We start from the raw sequence: 21,827 nt of genomic DNA, 5'->3' as shown, positions 1-21,827 counted from the left end.
GTCAGTGCTTAAAGCGGAGGAGTGATAATACCCCTACATGTTGAGTGGGAATTTATTTGAGGACGCTGACTGTGGAGATAGTCCGTTTTAGATGACTGAATAGAGAATAACGCCTGTAGGTGGCAACCATACCTCATCAACGACTGAATCACACGCGCACGCGCACTCCAGGTACACACAGGCGCATTTCCAACCCCATCAGATCCGTGCTTTATACATTAACGCTATTGATCCCCGATAATTAATGACTGCTGTGTGATTTAAATGGGAAGCGAGACGGGAAGCCAAAGTGGTCAAAGTTAAAGTGGTCCCTGGGCAATAAGGGGACCGGCGTGCACGCCAACACATGCGCAACAGACACACACGCTAGTGAGTCACAAGCGCGCACGGCAGATCTGCGCCTGGAGACGATTTGAGCGCGCTCGCTATTCAAGTCATGGACGGCAGCGAGCTGGGGGACCATTAGGAGCCGCTGGCAAAAAGCCGCTTAATTTGCAACACACGGACGTTGCAGCCTAAACCGCGCGGACTGGACCCACGCTGCCTGACAAGCGGAATTATCACCGATGTGATCAATACACCGAACGGCTTTGACGTGGGGGTGGGGGGGATGAAAAATCTCACTCCGTACAATCTTCCCCATTTTACTTGACAGAAACGCTGTGTGCCATATGCTCTGCGAATTTCAGAGCAGCCTATGGCAAGCCATTTGTCCTGATGCGGAGCGTCTGATGGTTGCAGTGGGACGGATATCCTCAATTTTATCCAATAGGCATTCTAAGGTTTTTCTGTGTTGGACGCTTTTTTTTCTCCATCTCTCGCTGCGCTGACCTTATTCACAAGGCTTTAAATAGGTAAACGTTGACTGTCATGCAGTAATGAACATCTGACTTGGGAAAGCCATTGACTGGCAGTTATTTTTTCACTTTATTTTTTGTGTGTCTGTTTTTCTTTTTTTCTTTTGGCAGAATTTTATTTTTGTGGATTCGCCTGGGAGGCTGTTTTAGGGTGAGAAGCGGCCTGTATATGGACTTCACTCCCCCCTTTTTTAAAAAAAACAACAAAAATAAAATAAAAATAAAATAAAAATAAAAAACTCTGCAGGATTTTCCTCCTCCTCGGTCCAGAGGAATACATTCAAGTCCGGGAGGCTACTGCTTCTCCTCTGTGGGTTTAGAATGGTGACCGCACCGCAGATGAACGCAACTCTCAGAGTGTTTGGCGTTTTTCGCAGGCGAGCATCTTGACTTGTGATCGAGAGAGACGCGGACTGCAGCAGCCTCCAGCCCCCCTTTTCACATGGAGATTTGTGTCTCGGTGGTACTGCAAATCTTGAAAACGTGGTCGGGGGCCCTGATGAATTTTCCTGCTCTGCTCTCGCCCTCGAGTTCTTTTATTCGAAAAAATGCGTAAGTATTTCATTCAGATTTGCTCCGTTTATCCCCTTTTTCGGTTGTTCGGAACTATCTACCATCGCCACTTAAGCTCCCGATTTGGGCTTAGCTTGTCCATTTACATGCCAAGAAATATACTTTTTGCGTCTTAATTCTGTCTGTGTAGAAATGTTCAAAAATCTGTCGCATTCTCTCTCAACATTGAGCTTTGTTTTGTGTTTCAAAGGCTGTGACTGATATATAGACATGTAACGTTAAAGAAAAGGAGATCTGAGAGGTAACTGGTGCAACTAATTCAATCTTTGAGCGCTTTATAGAGACCGTGAGTCTGTATTAGTCCCTGTTGCCAGTAAGACATTACTGATAGAAAAAGGCCTACGTCATATGGTAATTCAAATTCAGTTCAGGTATTCTCAGCATACACGTTTGCAGCAAAAGGGGCGCCGGATTGGCCAGGTGAACTGGCTGGTCCATGTGAAGGGCGCTTTGAGTTTGAAGAGCAGCGAATCATGTTTTAAACAAACAACAACAAAAAAAAAAATCTTCTCCCGCATCACCCAAAATTTCACTGTATCTTATTTTGTTTTGTCCTTCTGCGTCCTGACCGTGTAGCGAAAACAAAAAAACCTTAGTCAAGCCACCCATGGGTAATGCACCTCAAGCAAAAAAAAAAAAAAAAGCTACCCCCCCAAAACGCCCACCCCTCCCTACCACAGCTTGAGAAGGTTACCCACAAGAACAGGTTGCTTTTTGAAATGTAAAATGTCAACTCCTAGAATTGTTGCTTTGGCAATGCTGCCTTAAAGAAAAAAAAAAAAATCTATGTGGGAGCTGTCCATCAGTGTGTGGTGCTGAAAATGCTTTGCTTGAAGTGGCTTGAAGAGAGTCCTGCATTTAGAGCTCTGACATTGCAACTGAAATTGCTGCTGCAGCCAAAAGCTTTCCACTTAAACCGTAACCGACTGATCCTCAAGTGTGCCCTACCATATTCACATCTGGCGATTTTACGGCCAGCCAGTAAAATGAAGGACACGCTCTGAGTGAGGAGGGCTGGTTACCACGATATTTGCATGCATGTATGAGCACAGCTGACACAATCTGCAGTATCTCCATTTAAAGCTGATTTAATTGCCTCTTTGAGAACTGAATTGTGAGGTGAGTTTTTTGTGTATTTAGGCAAATGAGTCTGCCAGGGGTTTAGTTTATTACCCATGTGAACATTTATAATTTAGAATGAGAGAAAACACAAATAGTTTGCCATTTGGGGCCTGAAGATGCTTCCTATCTTGTTATTACATGTGTCACAATTTATTTTCTACCCTATTCTTACAAATAGGCTATTGGATTTGTTCAGTGATGCTTTCTTTTTTTTTTTTAAATCCACTGACGGATTTCCAGATAGACGAATTAGAAGTACTAACACTAGGACCACACACCTGTTAGTCTCTCAGTAGGACAATTGGCCACCTGAGGAGCCACACTGAGCTCCTAAATGTTCTTGGGGGGAAAAAAATGAAGTTCGCTGAAGGGTTGTGTGCCAGCCGAGTTTCTGAAATAAGCGTTGTGTTCTGCTTGGTTGAGAATTTTCAGCCATTAAGTGTGGAAAACAGGAGTTCTGAGCTTATGCAGCAGCAACGACGGTTCTTGTCACGGCCTTTGAGTTTGCGAGTTTATCACCTTGTTAAATTGTTCAGTCATCAGGAGAGAAACAGCAGAACACAAGGAATGTGATCACCCTGACAAACGCCGTGGAGGTTTGGCATTTACCTGCCTGCCAAGCAACTGAATGGAGACAAACCACACTAGGGCTGCTCTCTACAGCAGCCCCGACAGAAGCCCTCACTGTGGGAAATGAGCACTTGGGTGAATGAATTTCTCTTCATGCGTGACACACATGTAGTCAACCACTGGTAGAGAACAGGGTGAACGGTGACTCATCTATCCAAGGTTTTTTTCTGTGTCAAAACATGGTTTTTGTTCTTGCATTACTACTCGGGCAAAAAGGGTAATTTATGATTTCTGCAGTAACATTCCTCCATAAATTTATTGTGATATGCTATATCTTTACTCCTGTGACACATTTGTCTAATCTATTTTTTCTTGCTTTTTTGAAAAACAACATGAAACCTCGGTTATTTATGCTGTCATCACTCAACACCATCATATGTGTTAGAATCTTGAACTAAGTGTATTTTAACAATCAGCCCTCTTTTGATATTCCTTCTTTTTTAAACAGAGCCACAGGAGTCTAAATAATGAGCAACTGGGTCTGCCCAGGGTTTTCACACTCAACGCTAAGCCTGCTGGGATGTTAATCATCAAGTAATATTTAGGGCTGGTTGCTCACATGTGCAATTTTCTTTGTTCAGATGTTGAATAAGGACTCATGCAAATAATAATTCTTTGCTAATTTCCGCCCAAGATCCTCATGTTATAGGGTCAATGACATTAAGTTAAAGACAGATTGCATGTGGTGCAGCCAAGTCTCAGTCTAATTTTAGTTTGACATTTTCAAAAAAAAAAAAAAGAAGAAAGTCTGATGATTGTACTTGCTCAGTGCCTGGTAGTGATGGTTTTGGTATGTGTCACAGAATAATTTTATGCTAATCATTGGTCTATAAAAGGACAAGGAATGAAAAATGATACTGGTGATTTATCAAGTGAACTTCTATATGAATTTGGAAAGGAGGGCACAGATAATCACTGGTGCAGCCCCGCCCCTTCCCCACCTGCAGCTGCATCCAGCTGGTTAGCTGACAGAAAGCTAGATCTTCATTTCCCCTGCATTTCAAAGAAGGACAGATCTATCAGTCTGTCTATGAGATAGATTTTGTAATAATCAATATTTCGTATTCTATCTGATTCGTTAATGGCAGTGAGAGGTACAAGTGATTGTTCTTTCAAAATAAAGAAATGACATAATAAAACGTTTTTGTTTAAAAATGTGTGAAACTGTGCTATTCTGAGTAAAGTTTAACATTCTTTAAGAAATTCTTACCAGCCACTGCCTAACAGGCATGTACGATCTAGATGTACTAAGAATTTGGCAGGCTGCTGTTTCAGGACTGAACCAGTATAATACTGTACTCATGGTTTATTTATTTATTTTTTTTTTGTGAAATGTCAGAAAAAAGGACAGAGTTTTTTTTTTTTTTTTTTTTTTCCGTTGTAAGAAGCGTAGTATAACTCCCACAGGTTTCTGACCTGTTCAGAAGCTACAAAAAAGGTGCAACATGCTGAACAATAAGCATTCAAAAATAATATGAATAGCATCATTGTTGTTGTAATCATCTGAAATCAATATCTTCTTGTTTTAAAAGAAAATTAGATTACATCATATTTTTTTAAAGAGGGTGGTAGTATGTAAAAGCATCTTTTTAAGTTGTATATCATGTCATAATGTTATTCCCTCATGAAAGCCCTCAGTGTTGCTTCCAAGTAGTAAATGGAATAATGGGAAGGCATGGTGTACTGAAGGCGGAATGTTGGGAAGAGCAGGAGCTTCTTAAAGAGACAGAGGCCAATTTCCATTTGTCACATTTCTTTTTAGTTATGTTTGATAATTTACGGCATCTTTATAAACACTGAACTTAACATAGTTACTTAATTGTGCCTTAAAAAGACAATCTGTCTCTTGAAAATACACACCACCCTTTAAGTTACTGGAATACTTTGAAACTGTGGTATTTTACTCAAGTTTATCAGAAAGTGAGTTTCAGTACTTCTGCATGCTAAATATGTTATAATAATTATGAAAATAACAAAACTTTCATTTTAACACAACTGACCTTGGTCATAATTACCTTTGATTGTACTTTTGCATGAACTCTGGCTTTTTTATTTTATTTTATTTTTATTTTTTTGCTGAACGGTGTGCTGTGTAGACTCTGACTGTGGATTAATGCCTGATTTTGAAAGCTTTTGGTTTCAGCCTGTCAACACCAAAGAAATGCTGATTCATTTCCACGGTGCTCCGCATTACACTTTCCCAGCTGGTGACTGATGGTGGCAGTCAGAGTTTTTGAGGAATATGCTTCATGATATGTAGGACCCGTTTTGTTGTTTCATCAATTCACACTGTTGGCTCATGATTCTGAATATCTCAGCGGGATTGAGGACCCAGGATGAGAGTGGGGCTAATTTGTGTAATTTGTGTCGCATGTTCTGTCTGAAGAAAGTGACAAACAGCTCAGCTCAAAAAAGGCTTATTAAACGTATATAATACGGAAAAATGACTTGCCTTTATGTATATATCTGAAGTATGCGTCCTCGTGACATAAAGAAGTGAGCGGGGAAAACCTTGAGATTGGACTGACTTCCAGCCAGCTCCATTTTGATAGATTGCTCCTGCTATCTTTCCAGTAGTACCTCTAGAAAACATGTGTTTGTGTCGAGTCAAGAGACAGGGTGATCTCAGTTGGACCACTCGGGTGTGAAAGAGTCCAAGGCATGCCAGGCTGGAGAGAGACTTAGTGTTCACTGTAGCAGCTTAAGTTATGCCTTTGTGCACCAGAAAGGGGATTATTCTCTGAATCCTGCTCTGTGTCATTCACAATTTTGCTTTTCCAAATCAACAAATATGAGTGTGGTGATGTATGAAGAGATGATATTCACTTACTGTATGTGGTACTTCATTACAATTAAATGTGACTTGTGTGGAGCCGCTGCAGTAATGCCTGAAAAAAAATATATAACTCATGGCACAAATGTCATAATTGTTTTGACTGCGACTGTTGGTGCCTTACTTCACCATCTGTGTTGTGTACCATGTGTCTGCAGTGGCCTGCAGCAGAAGCCAGCAATCAACTCTAGCGAGACGCTCTGATAGAAAGAGTATTTTCAGTCGACAGGCACCATGTTTCTGCCTCTTCAGCAACCAGCCACTTTCTGCAAATGCCATAATGACCTTTTATAGATTTCTCTACAGATTCCCAACAACCTACACATATATACAGTTTGCAATAATGCACAAGTCAACATTATTTTCTGTGATTATATACTAGATATGGCAGTGTTGTGATGTGTGGCACAGCTGAGTTCCACCCCCTGCTCTGAAGAATGCATAATCACAGTAAACAATACCCCAAGGGCAATTTTTCTTTTTTTTTTTTTTTTTTTTTTTTTGCCATAACCCTCGTATTTATTTATTTCTATGGGTTTCAAACTTTTATAAGTGTAACAACTTAAATAAAATTAGGACATATTAAAGCAGCAATGAAGGAAACACATAAAGCTGTTTTTCATGAGTTACTCTTCGGGATGAGATCTGAGCACTCTGATCCCAAGCTGATAGCAGGAGATGCTGATTAATTAAGTTCAGAGTCAAAGAAATGTCACACTTCATCTTTCAGCAGTCAGCATGTTGTATTCTGTTGACAAGGAAAAATGGGCTCTTAGATTACTTTTGCTTATAATTATGCAGCAATGCAAAATTTGTATTTACATGCAGTTTTTAAATTCACAATAATTGAGTTACTTACAAGTTACAATATGTAGCTGTAAATATTGTTTTTGTAAGTGTCAGAAACAATCGATTTATTTATTATGATTCTCCTAATCCATCCATCCATTTTCTGAACACCCTTGTCCCTCAGTGGGGTCAGGAGGGGTGCTGGTGCCTATCTCCAGCTAACGTTCCGGGCGAGAGGCGGGGTACATCCTGGACAGGTCTGATTCTCCTAATGTTATCTTAAAAAAACAAACAAACAAACAACAAAAAAAAAAGAACGGATAGGCTGTGCCACACAAACACAATTAGTCAGTCAGAGCCATGAGTGGAATCTTTATTATTTTTGCTAGACTGTGCCACCCCACTGCAATCACTCCTTTTGTTTTTGCAAACCTGGAGGCTTTACAAAGGAGCAACAAATCAATGAACATGTTAGATAGAATTAATTGGCCCGATTTGACAAATCCTGACAAAAAGTTAGAGTTTTTTTTTTTTTTTTGTCTTTATCTTTTATTGTAGTAGCATAATCCCATGCTATGGTCATTTTTAATTACATTTTCTGTTGCAGTTATAGTGACATGCTTAGAGGTTTCAATTTGTACAGCAAATTTTAATATCAGACAAAGATAACCTATTTAGCACAAAAAGCAATTTTCAAATTATGACTTAATTGTCTATGGAAGAAATATATCCAAACCAAGCATTGCCTAGTTAGAAGTTAGTTCTCTCCACCTCCCATCAGTCATTTGCTGTAACTGGCAATTAGTCTTTTACACCACCGGGGAGGAATGTTGGCCCACTTTTCCTCGCAGAATTGTTTTAATTCAGCCCCATTGGAGACTTATGGGAATGAATGACCAGTTTAAGGTCATGTCACAGCAGCCCAGACAGATTAAAGTGTGGACTGAGGTTAGGCAATTTCAAAAACTTTATTTTGCTTTCTCTGAGCGATGGAGAAGTGAACTTGTGTTTCCTGGTTCATTGTCCTGCATAATGCAGGCTCTCTTGAGCTTAATCTCGCAAATTGATGACTAAACATTCTTATTCAGGATTTCCTGATGAAGAGCAGAATAAGTGATGGGATGAATATGACAAGTCGTCAAGGATACGAGGCATTAAAAGATCTCTTTACCGTCACAATACTGCTACTGAACATAATGGCTGTTTGATGTTCTTTTTCTGAAATATTGTTAGTTTTATGCTACATGTCAGAGGAGGTCCTTATTCAAAAGAAGCTTTATTTTTTTGACTCATCACAGGCTGTAGGGAATCATTAAGACAATAGTTTCATGTTTTTGATAAATGTGAGACAGACCTTCGTGAGGACAGCAGTGGTTTGGTCTTGGAACTCTCTCACGGCAGCCGTTTTGCCCAATCACTCTACTATTGTTGAATCATGAATCCTATCCCTAACTGAGACATGTAAGGCTTGCAGGGCTTTGGATGTGGTTCTGGGTTATCTTTATACTTTTTTGATGAGTCAGAACAATCTTGGAGCGTTTTCTGGTCAGTCCTGGTAAGATTTCCCACTGCCTCTTTTTTTTTTTTCATTTCTGGTGATTTTCTCCTTTTTCCCCAATTAAATGATCATTTCAATAAATTATTCTTAATTGCAACTCAAGAACAAGTCATGAAAGTGTGAGAAAAGAAACTGAAGTCTTTGATATGGGAACTAATTTTTCATAGTACTTAATTCATTTTGCCAATTGAACAATATTCCTCCTGCTGTATTTCACATTGTAGTAAACACAGAGAGCTGTATTGTCCAGTGTCCTTGGTTTTCTGTGTTGCTCTCTCCTCTCCAGCTCATCCCAAAGGTTTTCTGTGGGAATAAGGCCTGGAGAATTGGAAGGTCATAGAGGAAGATCAGTTTTGTGCGTGTTGAACCATTTCTGATTTGGCATCTTGATTTGAATTATTGTGCTGTTAAAAAAAAACCCTCAATGACAAACTGTTTTTAGTGAAACAGTCTGTAAAGTTCAGGACTTTCATGGTATTTTATCAAATTTATGATATCATGTATTCTAGTAACGTTTCTCAGGAAGAGACAGGGCAACAAAATCAAGCATTCACCAAACTTAACACTGATCATAGGCTGATCAGGACTGTATTATCAACAGTATTTGTTGATGGAAAGCTCAGTTTAAATTTGATCTGTTTGCTATTCAATTGGTATTTAATCAGTTTTACATATATCAAGATAGAAAAGGTATTTGAATAGTGGCTAGGAGAAATTAATCAAACACATGAGCCATTCTATTGAGATATGTTTCATCACTTAGATTGTGATAACTAAATTACTCACAAGATAAAAAAAATAACATTATATGATTATGGAGTTCTATTTATGTTTCTTCAGTTTTGGAAAGGTTTCTTTCTAAAGGAGGACAGCAGCTTGAATTTGAAATACCAGACCTCCAGATGGAAGTAAAAATGTCTATAAATCTATTTCCCATTGCAGTTCTTCCTCAGTCCATCTGCAAGATCATTATGTTCTCTGCATTCAAGTTTTTGCCAAAATTTTGCAAATCTAGGACAGTACTGACTGTCTGTGGAGACTCAAGAAATAGTCCAGATTACATTACAAGATAAACTTTCTATAGCCGCTGAGAAAACTGCTGGAGCGATGCTGAAACTGTCAGTCATATTATACAAGATAGCTTCTATTGTAAAGCATGTTTTGATCTATAGTCCTGCTGGGACCTTATGAGACTTAATCTGAAATGTGTTGGTTAAACAACAAATCTACTCTATACAGTACAAATGCCTCTAGCGTTGTGACCTCTACAGTTTTTTTCCCCTGCCTTTATGCTTTTTGAAAATTGAAGTGAAATTGAAGGACTTCATCGACACTGCCAAAAATCAAAGCAAGTAATTCAGCTCTTGTGGTACTACTGTGGTTTTGTTTCAGCCTCTGCCTATTATGAATAAATTAATTCTTTTCAGGCTATTAAAAAAATCTTAAACCTTGGTAAACTAGGAGAGCAGGTTTTTGGATGACCAAGGTTAGTCAGATTAATCCTCAGCAGATTGTGTTTGTACATATCTCAGTGCCAATCCAGCAAGCAGTATAAGTGATATTTATTTTTTGGCTGGATATTGAATTAAAAGACTGTCGAACAGACATTAGTTTTGCTGAAGACAGTGTGTGTGAAATTGTAAACCTTCAACAGCATCATCGTTTTCTTCTTTGTGTGAAAATCTGAACTTTTCACTGCTTTGGCTTTACCCATAACCCAGGGCTTTATACACTAGAAATTTCATGGGGGATGTCCTAATGTGAGAAGTCATGGTTCTGGCCTATAACATTTTGTGGTTGAGTTTATAGTGCTAATTAGACTGAGACGCACAGAGGGCAGAGAGGAGAGAGTCAAATCCCACAAACACTTTGTGCAGCACCTGGAAATGCTGTTTCAAAACGAAACAACAAAGCGGAATCCAGCCAACACTAATGAGAGTGATGTGAGTTTTCTGCTATTTGATACATTAAGTTAAACTCCACTGTAGGTGAAAGGAAGCCCTTGGAAGGGCTTTGCCTCATGGCACAGGCAAATCTCATTGTCTGCTTATCAGCATCGAATTTACTCCGCCTTACTGAGATATTCCCTTCGAGAATTAGGGATAATAACTGAAGTGATGACTGGCATGATGAGCCTGTATCTCTCTCATGTTCAGTTCCCCCTCCTCCTTCTTCTCCTCTCTTTCTAACTCCTCACAAATCTATCTAATTCCCCACATTTTGATGTACATTTTATCTCCTGCCAGTTCATTTGGCTTAGATGTCTGTGAATATCTTAACACCACTTAGAGTTTTGCACGCATGGACTTTCATGTTACAACTTATGAGGAACAGACAAGGATTCATGATTCATGGTGGGAGTTAACGGAGTCAGTGTAAGAATGAAATTAATATCTAGTTCATTACTGCTCTGGCAAACACCATAGAGTGAAGTTACTCCAGTCCACTAGATTGGCTTAATTGGCAAAGATAAAGGCCCGGTAACTGTTGCCAAGACAAACACGACTAGAGTGAGATGGGAAATTGCAGGGATGACAAGCTTGTCTCTTTAGTGTGTTGTTCCTCAGCTACATCTTTACCCTTTTGTGTTAACACATCTTTCACCTATACTGTTTTGTGGCATTTGAGGGACTCATAAAAAACACTGCAAGAACATCAAGTTCCTCTCTTGTGATGCTCAGATTTTTGGTGTAACTCCCTGGTTGAAATAAAAGATTGTCCTCTTCAATTACTAAATAAATGAGGGGGGAAGGGAACTTCTCTTTGTCATTGTCTTGATTCCTCAGTATTATCACATTACCAGTGAAGTTTCAGTGAGTTTATTAGATTAATGAGAGTTACCACAGTTGTTTATTTACCCTCCTGTGTGATTGCTGCAAAATGATTGAATATAGATTCTCCGAGTCATGATTCTCTTTAAAATACTTAAATTCACCTTCTATTCAACATTTTGGCTTTACTCTGTAGCTACAAAAACAGGATATCAAAGGTATTGTTCACCACTAACATCTGGATCAAAATTATACATTTAGTTTAGTAGTTGGCTCTATCTTACTTTGCTCACATAGGGTTTTTATGGGAACATAACCTTTGATGATGTATAATTTTGTTTTTTATATTCCTATCTACCATGTTGTTTGAATATTTTTTAGGATTTAGCACATGACAACGTTGAATGTAATGTTCACGCCTTCAAAAATCACTCATGGACCGCTGCCTTACATAACTATGCTGTTAGGACAACTCATGGTCCAGAAACAAAACAGGCTTTACCACTTAACCTAGAAAGAAAATGTTTGTACGTCGTGCTGCAAAGCAAAATGCTGCTTCAGTATTCTGTTTTTTCAAATAGCTATATTACAATTCAAGACAGTTCATTATAAAGTCACCACATACTTGCTCAGTAACATGTCTTCAAACAAATCTATTGTTTTTATTGCAGTCAACATGATGCAAAGATTTGAGTTATTTCCATAAACACAAGGCAGTAGCAAAGATTTTTGCATTATGGTGACTACGTTTCTATCCAAATCACGGTCTTTGAAATCCCTCCATGAATGCCAGCTGTAAAGAATTTTAGGTGTCAAGTTAACACATTTTGCTTGTCATTTTGTCGCACTTTGTCCCCACTGCGAAGAAAACCGCAAGTCACATAAACTGACAAGACTAGGGTCTGTCGAACATTTCACCCCTAATTGCAAGGGTAGCGGGTCAATCCTTGGCCCCTCCAGATGCTTGTTTAGCCCTTTCACATTCACACATAAGCCACCTTGGATCAGCATATGGTCCTGAAGGAAAGATGCATTTTAAGGTTTTAATCACTATTTCTTATCAGGGAATTAGAAAAAAAAAAACGCTAAGTATTAAGGTTTAGGTTAGAAGGGCAAACCTTGTCTGGTTAGGTTTTTATTACCAAAATGGCATTTTAAACACTTATGACCATCTGCCTACAGGACACCAGATTAATTAACAAAGTACTCAAGATGTTAATTAGTAATGAAAACAATCATTAGGTAACACACTGGTGTTCAGTGAGTGTAAAACACTTCTGTGTAGTACAAAGCCAAAGCAAAATTTTGCTGGCTCATCTAACTAGCACCTGCAGCTTGGACTTTAATTATCCAGGCAGGAAATCCTGACACAAACTAGGGAGTCGCCTTTATCACACATTCTGAGCCCATTAATAATGATCGAGAAAGCAGTGCTGCTTGACCACTTTACCCACGGCTTGTTGTGCCGCATTTTCATTTAGCAGGTCCCGTCATGTGACTGGATGAGCATGCATCACTGTCTTCAGTATTGAGTTTAACACTGTTGAGAGACAGCTTTACTCTGCTTTACTCTGCTTGTTCAAATGTTTCTCAAAAAACATTTGAACAAGAGACACAATTGGATTTTACATAACAGACAAAATGAAAGTTCAATATAGATGTGAAGAAGAAAGAAAATACTTTAGAAAACCAGATTGTTGTCTTTACACTGATACCCATCAGTTAAATTGTTTTCAAGTTGCCTAATTAGTAAATCATCAAAATATATGTATTTTCATCTCAGCATAAACATAGTCATTCTGTGAACGCCTCAGAGGTTTGTTGTGGGATATTAGTGAACAGTGAAGACAAAGTAACGCAGCAGCATACAGTCACCGGAAAGCATATAGCAGAGTTAGGCTAATAAGCTTTGTCTGAAAATGGACAAAGCTTTCAGACAAAGGGTCTGAAAGTCTGAAAATGGACCCTCAAAACTACCTTCCTATCAATAGACGCTTTTCCTCATAGACTAACATCCTTGGCAAGTATAACATTAAGGCCCTCAGGTGTCTGTCACTGTGTGGAGGTCTGCATATAGTTGAGACAGATTTATCATTAATTTTTGGCAGACATGTCAAAGGTCAGTTTTTATAGTTTTGTACACTCGATGTCACACAGTAAGCTGCTCGGCACAAAATCGTTTTCACATGAAACAGTTTTGTATGTTTGCACAGGGTGTGGCAGCCACCGCCCTGACAGGCGTGCGGTGGCTGCCCTGATAGATAAGAGATGGGGCTACATGCCAAACCAGCTCATCAAGCTTGCTAGTATCCATTGGGATTGTGGAAAATCAAGGAATCTGTCATGAGAAATGTATGCAGTCAGTATGTCCAAATATAAAATTCTAATTGTCTGTTGATAGTGCGAAGCCCATTTTAATTCTAGGAGCAACAACAAATCCATAGTTAAAGGAAAGCTGTGTAGGGAACTCAGCAAACATTTGGAAGAAGGTGCCTTGGTCAAATAAAATGACAGGCAATGACAAAAATTCATCAGAGACACAGAGTACAGTTTATATAACAAAATTATGCCATTGTGAGCCAGATAAAAAGCATCACCCATACCCATTAGTTTGCCTACCAGTATCATCCAGTAGTGGTTTGTCATTCTTGGACGGTGATGATATGTCGACTATGTATCATGAGTCATTTATTATAGCACAGAGTGGCTCAGCTAAGGGGCATATGGCCATGTTGGATCAGAGCCATGCTGCTTAAGGCGGGGTAAACGGATGGGTAGAGATTGGTGGTGCATTAGCTGTTTAACTCTGCATCGTGTTTCTGAGTTGCTCTACAGTAATCTTTGCTGTTTATCCACGAGGGGTAAATAAAACATAACCATCTCTTTTTTTTCTGTTCTGTGATAGTAAATAGGTGTTCTTAAGGAATCAAGGCTATGACACTGTAAATAAATATAGTCTATGTATGAATAACAGACAGAAAAGTGAAACATGGAAAAAAGGAGCGTGCTTTCAAACCTTTAAAGTATCCTTGGCAACAAAAGACTGCATTGACATGGCGTTCAAAGCAGTTTGCCCCAACACTGACACACAGCTATGCCTGTGATCGGCAGTGATTGGCTAAATGCACCAGAGAAAAAGGTGCTGCAGAGCTATGGAGCTGACGATGGACTGTGTGTGTCGACTGTTGATTATGAGGAGAGCCTGTGGTTCCATCTATTTCATATTCATGAGCCAAATGGTGCACGTTGTAATATTCATGGACAAATTAGACGTTGAAAACACCAGTATGAGTAAGGCTGTATGCAGAATGCATAGGCTGTCATAAACCTCACTTTCACTTTAAATTCCTCAACCTTGTCAAGGCCCTCTGGATGGTTCCGGATTTTGTTTCTCCCCATACTTAATCCCAGCGTTGGTCTCCCTGCTGAGATGAGCAACTGATGCTGAATTTGTCCTAGAGAAATTTTGAGTACAGGAATTTCTCACTGTAAATGTTACAGCATTTTTTTCACCATCTACAAGACAGCCTATGTTTTTTTTTTTTTTCTCCATTTCTTTCTGTACAATTGCATCCTGTTTTCTGTACAAGGGGTTGAGTGCAGACTGGCTTGTAAGAGAACAGCTTTGTTCTGCCTCTCTGATCAGCTGGCTTGCTAGTAGTCGGGTGGGAGCAACAGAAGTGTGTCCAATCAAGCTGAGCCCTGTTTTAAAATACCCTGCAGTCCTTGGGCAGAGGCCTTGTTTATGACCCAAAATTGAGGAGATGGGCCTGGCCCTATTCCAAAACCGAAAGCACATATATCCCGTTTGCAAATATCCAGAGGACAGTGAAGCACAGCAAGGTGGCCCCATGAGACACCTGCACATGTGATTCAGTTTACGCGTGTGAGAGAGAGAAAGTGTGTGCTGTAAACCTGCTGTATTACCTTCCAAGCCTGGGCAAAGAAAACTAAAATGCCAACTAAATAATAAACATCAGGTGAAAGACGGTGTACTTAAAGGCCAAGAAATAAACACAAATAGATCTGATTTGCCTCCATATAGATTTCTTCAGTTTTAGTTTTTGGACACATTTAAATTTATCAAATCATCAAACAAATTCTATAAAAGATACCTTGGATGAAATAAAATAGTAATAAAAAGAATAAAATTCATAATTTATTTGTTCAAAATTATCTTTATTACTCATGTGAAAACACTTTTTTAAGTCGACTCAAGTTATTAAATTGTACTGATGAGCTTACATGTGGAAGTGTGACAAAAAGAGAATATGAGAAAAAAATCTAAGGAGAAAAATACTTTATCAGGGTACTGCAATTAAAGTAAAGTGCCAGTGCTTTATAATAACCATACGCAAATCTAGATTAATCACTGTGATTACTGTAACTTATTATTGTGATGGTGAGGATTTATGGGACATTTCACCCATTAGGTGATCAAAGTGTTTTACACCACATTGACTCCTGTTTACCCAAGAACAAATCCACATTGGGGAGGTCACAATTACAAATAAATCTCCTTCGGTGTAAAAATCCTTCTGAAAAGCCTTTTAAAAACTTAATGATCTTTAGAGTCTAGTATACTTGACCCATTAAAGTGTGGATATAAAAACAAACAGATTATAAAACATTTCTAGATGAGCAGTTTGGAGAATAGGTGTCTACCGGAAAATCTTTATGGTGTTTGTTAATCGTTTGGAGTGTGGTTTTTAATAATTCAAATATAAAAAGAAAAGTCCATACTAAACACATCACAGTGATAAATGTAATGTCTTTATTTCATTTTACTTTGAAAAGTTATGGCCTATGTTTTTAGAACATTTAAAATTCAGTTTAAAAGACAGTTAATATTACATACCACTAATAGGAAAAATAAAAAATAAAAAATCATTAATGCAGAAATATTATCCTACTGAAGAGTATGTTCATGTACTGTGCAGAATAAGCCCTCAGTATTTCTTTTGGGGCTACTTTTGATTGTGTAGCTGCATCAATGTGGTTTGGCACAGAGGTGAGCAGCTTGTGGCTATTCTGAGTTTTTTTTTTTTTTACTAGCAGCCTTCAGCCTGTCCTCATCTTTCTTGTGACAATACGCCGTCGGTTCTTTAAGTGGTTTGGGTTAGATGAGGTTGATGGCAAATCAAGCCCATTGATACGATGGATTTTAAAGAGTGACCAGTGATAAACCCTACAGGAAATAGAATTAGCATCTCAAAAGTTTTCTAAACAGACAAAAACAGAAAGTGCTCTGAAAGTTCCTGGTAGACAGCTGCACAGACATTGGACTTTCTAAAACACAGATGATCAGCTCTATGAAAATCATGGCTGGCTGCCAAAAACCTCAAATAATTTGAGCTCTGCTCTCCTCTCTTCCTTCAGAAGAGTGTAAAATGCTAAATTCCTCAACCTTGGAATTAAGTTTTTCACCTAAAAAGAAAACTTTGAGCCATTTAAAAAACCTTGATGTAAGACTTTTAATTATCTTCACACGGCTGTGGTTACCCCTGCACCTTTTTCTGCCACACGTTTCCCTTTCACAAACCTTTCCATCAGTTCTGTGAGATACTGACTGGCATTGGTAACTATCTGCATGTCAGATGTTAAGTCTACAGAATACCTTAACATTGTGAGAGACATATGTAACTAACATAGCAATTATATTAATTTGTAATCATTTTAAACGTGTCTGTCCACTACTTAAGCAATACAATCCAATTTATTTAATTAAATTGTTAAAATATATATTTTTTGTTTTTAATGATTTTTTTTAATTATTCATTAAAAGCTATGGATACATCAATGAAATCTTTTACATTTTAAAAAAAGCATAAATTATTTCACTCCATTAAAATTCTCTTTTTCAAACAGGAAACATGCCTTGTAGAGGCTGTCACATCCATCAGGGCCATATCCAGAGCAGCTGGGTGCTGACCTCAAGTCATGCACATTGACCAGTTTCCGTGTTGTTGGATCCCAGTGTTGATGTTTGAGCTGGAGTGGCTCCATGCCAGCATCGTTCACAGTTTTTTCCTGCCGTATGGTGATCAATAGGCATTAGCTTGAAACAAGGAGTTTGTTCAGTGAGTGACCGGCAGTTCTCTTCGTTTTGACACAGAGTCTTACAAATCCCACTTCTCAACAATTTGTTCTCAGACACTCACCTGTCACTAAAGGTAGGCGATGCCTCTAAATATGTATAGCCTAAAGCGGATGCTTCTTCTCTCTTGTTAAGACAGAGCGAAAAGGAATCCACCCAGTAAGACTAGTAACTTTCAGAATGCAGTCTTTAAACGGAACTTCTATGGTATTTGTCATTTTTATGCAACAGCTGTTGACCTCTATTCCAGAAAATCAGAGAGACTCTGCAAATTAGAAGACTTATTGAATGGCAAGAAGTAATTTTATTTTGGGCTGTTTAAATTCATACTTAAATATTTATGACCTCAACATGTGGATGTTTAACATGAGCAGTTCAATCCTCACTTGTGCTAAAGAAGTGCATGTAATCCAGCCTTTTGTCTTAAGCCTTGAACTAGTTAGGCTGTGTTTGTTCACGCTAATCTTTCAGCACAAACTAAAATTAGCAATATGTATGGCTTTGAGCAGCCAAGTCCAAATACTTGCGCTGCTGCTCTCAATAACAAAGCCGTTGATATTTTTCTTTCCAATTACTACATTGTACATGATGCAAATGCAGCTCTGGTTAAATTGATTTTCTTTCATGTCTCTATTGCAGTTTACATTTGTCTTTGCAACAACACATAATAACTCCTAAGCCAATTTACACAAGTCTGTGCCTTGGCTCTCAAGATAAATAGACACACAATCATACAAACATGGAAACTGCCCATGCAGAACTGACTGGATAACATGAACAATGGAAAAACATGGTCTTATTCAAATATATTGTATTATAACGTGGCTTAATTTTGATAATGCAGCGTCAGTATGGATATAGTGCATTAATTATGAGATGGATTTTGCACCGCAAAGATTTGGTCTGTCGGCGGCCCACTGTGCTCAAGGTTAATCGTTTTAAGTTCTGTTCTGTCTTCTACCTTGGCATGAGAGAGAAGACGATTGGAGAGATACCACAGCACCATTCACTTTTATTGGGATTAATATGCATTTAAGCAATAATTTTATTAAACATTGATTCTTCATTGCAGAAGTCCCTTACTCTGCTTTAAGCAGTTTCTCCAATTATCTACATAAGAGCTGCCGTTTCTCTTTTTTTCCCCCCCACTAATATCACAGCTAAAAAGAAAAGGAAAGCAATAGATTTACTGAGGAGCCGAGAGTGGAAAAAAACTGGATTAAATGTTTTGTGGAGCTTCAACCCTTAAAAGAGGCTCTTGGCTGTATAAGATGAAAATAGGCATTTGACATTGCAAAGGGACTGCAGATAGAGGAAGGCCATTTCAGACATCAGCATGTTAGCTTGTCTCAGTCGTTTAGAGGATTGCTTGTGTAATGCCATCTGTATTCACGGGATGAACACCCACTTTTACACCAGGCAGAGAGAGAGAGTGGAGAGGAGCAACAGTGGCTTAAGCCAACATCTATTGCTGCCTTTCAATCCTCAGTTCCTTCATGTACATCTTGCTTTTGTCCTTTGGCACTAAGGTGCATTTGGGACATGCTATGTGGAAAATATAGCAATTAACATATTAAGGGTAAAAAGAACCCATTTGCTAGGTAGAATGGGTTCTTTCTTCCAGCATCCTACTTGTTAAAGACTCAAGTCAAGAAAATGTTGAGTAAAAATATGGCCCGTTTTTATTTTTGTAACTTTATCATGTGATTTCTTATTATTCCACTTTTATTTTTTTCTTCACTAAATTCGCTTTCTTAGAAAAAGTGACACACCCCCAGACCACCGAAACGCTGTGAGAAGTGTTGTCTAAAAGCTTTTCAGAATTTTGAGAAACCTGTGACATTCTGGTGATGCTCCAAAAGTATACTGAATGTTACAGATACAAAAGGCCCAAAATGTTGACACTGACATTGAAGTGCTCTTCAATAATCATCGAAATACCCCCCCCCCCCGAACCCCAGCTTCACAGCACTCTATTAGCTACATTTGATGGTGATCTGTCTGGGGAAAAAAAAAAAAAAAAAGTTGTGCCATTTCATTTATAAGTGCTTTTTATACTGGAATAACAATAATACTCACTCTGCCTTTGGCTTGCACATGGTTTATTTTAGTGGTTTCAAAAGTGTTATGTATGTTAGCAGTTCTTGTATCTTTATTTTAAAATCTTTCTGTGTGGCTGCTGGCTTTTCTGCAAAGTTCAAAGGACGATCCTGTGTTTATTCCAAACAAGCTTTTCTACTGCAGGTCTTATAATGCAGAAATATTTTTTTTTTTTCTCTGCGACAGGCTGGCGACCTGTCCAGGATGTACCCCACCTCTCGCCTGGAGCATTAGCTGGAGATGGGCACCAGCAACCCTCTCGACCCCACTAAGGGACAAGGGTGTAAAGAAAACAGATGGATGGATGTTTTTTTCTGACTTTTTGCAAGTTTTTAGCTTCTTTAAAACCTAAAACACATTCAGTGTTTTTAAAATCAAATAATGCAATCATACAACCAAAGAAAATCAGTTGTTCAATTCGAGTGTCTGGGTTTAATACACAATCTTTATAGAAATATAAAACTCTGACCGGAATAAAAACAAGAGCTCAAATGTACAAAATATCTCACTGTATCATGATCTCACAACGAAAACAGCTCATTATTTAAGTTCTCTGTTTCTGCTGGGGTGATGAGCAAATTTCAGAACTCCAGGCAAAAATGATTTTCTTAGTGACTTTTCAAGCTATTACATCAGTTTTGCTGATGAAGCAGAGACTAAAATGACAAGTAGGTTAAACAACAACAGACTCAATATCAAAGAACGCCAAGAGAAAAAAGACAAATACTTTAACCTCTGAAGAGACACTGAAGATTATTTGCCAATGTTGGTTAAGGAATCAAATGTCTACCACATTGACAAAATGGTTTAGAGTCATGTTTGTTTCACCTATGTCAATCACACCTGGCTGGATTTCAGACTGATGGTTCTTGCCTGTGGCAGTGGTGACAATGCTGCTTCTCTCAAAACATTGCAGATGGACAACATTTACTCTTTTCTTTTTCTTTGGAAAGAAACAAAGGCTGACCAAATAACTTACAAAGCTTCCAAATGCATTCCCAGTTCTTGTAGTTTCTCACCTAGGATTACCATATGTCAGTGTATTTTATTAAGATTATCAGATTATGATACATTCTGCGACAGGCTGGCGACCTGTCCAGGGTGTGCCCCGCCTCTCGCTCGAAACGTTAGCTGGAGATAAGCACCAGCACCCCTCCCCACCCCGCTAGGGACAAGGATGTAGGAAAATAAATGGATGGATGGATGGATGGATGGATGATACATTAATGAAACAGTTTCAGTGAAATGACCCCCTCCCTCAGGTTCAGCATTCAGTAAACCTACATCAGGGCTACAGTAGAATGATCTAGATCAAAGCACATTCATAATTTGGAATGGAACAGTCAAAGTCCAGATCTAAGGTGCAATAGCTTTTCATTTCTCGCAACATAATTCAGTTTCTTTATTCATTTGATTGGGGTTTATAAAGTATATTTGGATTCATTTAAATTGAATTTAAGTCCCACTAGGAAATCACTGCTCACAGATGTTTTCCATGTAGTCTGACTGAAACTAGGTTATTTTGCAAAGGAGGACATACAAAAACTCCAGATAATGAACAGTCTTCAGTTACTATGTTGAGAAGCTACAGTCACTTTTCTGTAACATGGCAACACAGAAAAGAGTAAAGCAGGGCAATCACTGGGCACACATGTAAAATAGTTCATATGGTGAAGAGAAGGAATGTTAACAGGGAAAATGACTGCAACAAGATTAGCTTTGTGTCAGCATTGTTTGTAAGCCTGATTCTGTTAGAAATGCCTGCCACATTTAACATTTATCTTTCACAAGGGCACTATAGTATTTAAATAAATTTGTGTGTTGTAAGAATGGAAACCAAGAGGACCATTAGAGTTTGTGTTTTTTGTTGGCAGAAGATGCAGTCACATTTCTAGGGAGGAAAAATCAGATACAAGAGTGCTTTTAATTTTGTGCTTGAAAGGCATGGTAATTATGTCCTTCCTTGCTCAAGGAATTATTTGAAAGTTTCTTTCTTGTCTCCTAAATTGACTGACCAAATATGTCCTCAGCAGTTGTGTGTCCACCACAACCAGGCTGTTAATTGACTTTTAATTCTCCGTGTTGCTATGGTGCTGTTAATTTCAACAAGTGAAAACAAGAGCCCACAGCAATGCTAATGAAAACGTGTTTCTTTCATACAGACTGCGAGATCAGGTAGGACCGATCTGTGTTCCCATTTAAATTTTAATGTTCAGCCTTCTCCGCTGTCAGGTCTCATAACACTACAGAAAACAACCCACACATGATGCAGTTGCTATATGGCACCCTGCATCTCCTTCTCAAAAGGTCTTTTATTCTAAACATGTAAACAAAAAAAACAAATCTCATTTAGATCCAAACCTAGTGATTAGTGCTGGAAGGTGACACGTCTGCATCCGTATTTGTTGATAGGTATGCAAAAAATGAAATCTTCCACATTTATCCTATATCTGACAGAGACTATTAGTCTAATGGTTACAATAAAAAAATAAAAGAG

The 21,827-nt window shown here is 38.5% G+C and overlaps 1 protein-coding gene across 1 annotated transcript in view; it reads left to right on the top strand.

The window, feature by feature from the left end:
- The first annotated feature begins 265 nt into the window (after window positions 1-265).
- The window catches only part of LOC106951468 (leucine-rich repeat-containing protein 4C-like), a 48,763-nt gene continuing 27,201 nt past the window's right edge, over window positions 266-21,827 (top strand). The window contains exon 1 of the mRNA XM_015039036.1: window positions 266-1,409. The gene's annotated coding sequence lies outside the window, so the exon portion shown is untranslated. The remainder of the gene's footprint in view (window positions 1,410-21,827) is intronic.

Source organism: Poecilia latipinna, unplaced genomic scaffold (genome assembly GCF_001443285.1).
Source record: "Poecilia latipinna isolate Pla-1442-1.1 unplaced genomic scaffold, P_latipinna-1.0 Scaffold461, whole genome shotgun sequence".
NCBI lineage: Eukaryota > Metazoa > Chordata > Actinopteri > Cyprinodontiformes > Poeciliidae > Poecilia > Poecilia latipinna.
Note: the sequence above shows the minus strand (reverse complement) of the source record. Positions and strands in the feature narration are given on the sequence as shown.